Genomic DNA, 2,500 nt, shown 5'->3' with positions numbered 1-2,500 from the left:
GTTGTGTTGCAGGGTATCACTGTTGTTGTTGTTGTTGTTGTGTTGCAGGGTATCACTGTTGTTGTTGTTGTTGTTGTTGTGTTGCAGGGTATCACTGTTGTTGTTGTTGTTGTTGTGTTGCAGGGTATCACTGTTGTTGTTGTTGTTGTTGTGTTGCAGGGTATCACTTGTTGTTGTTGCTGTTGTTGTTGTTGTGTTGCAGGGTATCACTGTTGTTGTTGTTGTTGTTGTTGTGTTGCAGGGTATCACTGTTGTTGTTGTTGTTGTTGTGTTGCAGGGTATCACTGTTGTTGTTGTTGTTGTTGTGTTGCAGGGTATCACTGTGAGCCGTTCAACAACCCCTCTGACTTCTTCCTGGACGTCACTAACGGAGAGGCTCAGTCTACACTAGACATCACTTCATTTAACTATGGTACACACACACACACACACACACACACACACACACACACACACACACACACACACACACACACACACACACACACACACACACACACACACACACACACACACACACACACACACACACACACACACACACACACACACCCTCTCGTCACTAACGGAGAAGCTCAGTCTACACTAGACATCACTTCATTTAACTACGGTACACACACACACACACACACACACACACACACACACACACACCTACAGACGCTAACCTCTGCTGACCCTAACCTCTCCTCCTAGATGATAAGGAGAACTGTGACAACAGCCTTCTGGCTGTGAGCTACAGACAGTCAACTCAGTACCAGAGGGTGGTGGAGGAGCTGGACCATTTGACCCAGGGTCTGGAGGGGGGTGGAGGTCCAGGGACAGAAGGCCGACTACGTCACCTCCTTCTGGTACCAGGTCAGCTAATCACTGAGCTCTGTCTGAACCCTCACAGCGAGAGTTCCAGAACTGTTAGAGTTGAGAGTTCTAGAACTGTTAGAGTTGCGCGTTCTAGAACTGTTAGAGTTGAGAGTTCTAGAACTGTTAGAGTTGAGCGTTCTAGAACTGTTAGAGTTGAGCGTTCTAGAACTGTTAGAGTTGAGCGTTCTAGAACTGTTAGAGTTGAGCGTTCTAGAACTGTTAGAGTTGAGCGTTCTAGAACTGTTAGAGTTGAGCGTTCTAGAACTGTTAGTTGAGCGTTCTAGAACTGTTAGAGTTGAGCGTTCTAGAACTGTTAGAGTTGAGCGTTCTAGAACTGTTAGAGTTGAGAGTTATTATGGAGTGTTTGTTTGTGTGCTCTGAGTTTATCATTAAGTTGTAAACTCATGATGAACTTTGGGCCACCTGGCACTGTATGAAAAGTGTTATCTAGATGTGTGGTTCTGTTATATAATGTGTTGAAGAGGAGGATACTGTGAGGCTGTGTGTGTGTGTGTGTGTGTGTGTGTGTGTGTGTGTGTGTGTGTGTGTGTGTGTGTGTGTGTGTGTGTGTGTGTGTGTGTGTGTGTGTGTGTGTGTGTGTGTTCTCTAGATGGGGATACTGTATGAGGCTGTGTGTGTGTGTGTGTGTGTGTGTGTGTGTGTTCTCTAGATGAGGATACTGTGTGTGTGTGTGTGTGTGTGTGTGTGTGTGTGTGTGTGTGTGTGTGTGTTCTCTAGATGAGGATACTGTGTGTGTGTGTGTGTTCTCTAGATGAGGATACTGTGTGTGTGTGTGTGTGTGTGTGTGTGTGTGTGTGTGTGTGTGTGTGTGTGTGTGTGTGTGTGTGTGTTCTCTAGATGAGGATACTGTGTGTGTGTGTTCTCTAGATGAGGATACTGTGTGTGTGTGTGTGTTCTCTAGATGAGGATACTGTGTGTGTGTGTGTTCTCTAGATGAGGATAGTGTGTGACTGTGTGTGTGTTCTCTAGATGAGGATAGTGTGTGACTGTGTGTGTGTTCTCTAGATGAGGATAGTGTGTGACTGTGTGTGTGTTCTCTAGATGAGGATAGTGTGTGACTGTGTGTGTGTTCTCTAGATGAGGATAGTGTGTGACTGTGTGTGTGTTCTCTAGATGAGGATAGTGTGTGACTGTGTGTGTGTTCTCTAGATGAGGATAGTGGGTGGTCGTATGGTGGTGAACTCTCTCAGGAACCCCCAGACATCGTACGCTCAGCTGGCCCTCAACATCTTCTTCGCTCTGCTGGTCGGCCTCATTTACTACCAGATCCCCCTGACTCTACCTGAAGCCCTACAGAACAGGTGTCTGTCCTGTCTGTCCTGTCTGTCCTGTCTGTCCTGTCTGTCCTGTCTGTCTTGTCTGTCCTGTCTGTCCTGTCTGTCATGTCTGTCATGTCTGTCCTGTCTGCGTGTCTCACAGTCCAGCAGTATCTATTCTTTATTCTCTCTCTCTCTCTCTCAGGATGGGAGCATTCTTTTTCCTCATCATCAACATGGTGTTTGGGAATCTTTCAGCTGTGGAACTCTTCATCAATGAGAGAGCTCTGTTCATGTGAGTCTTTCTGTTTGTATGTGTTCTGGCTCTCTGTCTCTCTCTCTCTCTCTGTGTGTTCTGACTC

At 46.4% G+C, this 2,500-nt stretch overlaps 1 pseudogene; it reads left to right on the top strand.

The window, feature by feature from the left end:
- LOC127925729 (broad substrate specificity ATP-binding cassette transporter ABCG2-like) overlaps positions 1-2,437 on the top strand; it is an 8,041-nt pseudogene extending 5,604 nt beyond the window's left edge.
- Positions 2,438-2,500: the final 63 nt, after the last annotated feature.

Source organism: Oncorhynchus keta, unplaced genomic scaffold (genome assembly GCF_023373465.1).
Source record: "Oncorhynchus keta strain PuntledgeMale-10-30-2019 unplaced genomic scaffold, Oket_V2 Un_contig_6166_pilon_pilon, whole genome shotgun sequence".
NCBI classification, from domain to species: domain Eukaryota; kingdom Metazoa; phylum Chordata; class Actinopteri; order Salmoniformes; family Salmonidae; genus Oncorhynchus; species Oncorhynchus keta.
The sequence above is the reverse complement of the archived record's forward strand: the minus strand, read 5'-3'. Positions and strand labels throughout refer to the sequence as shown.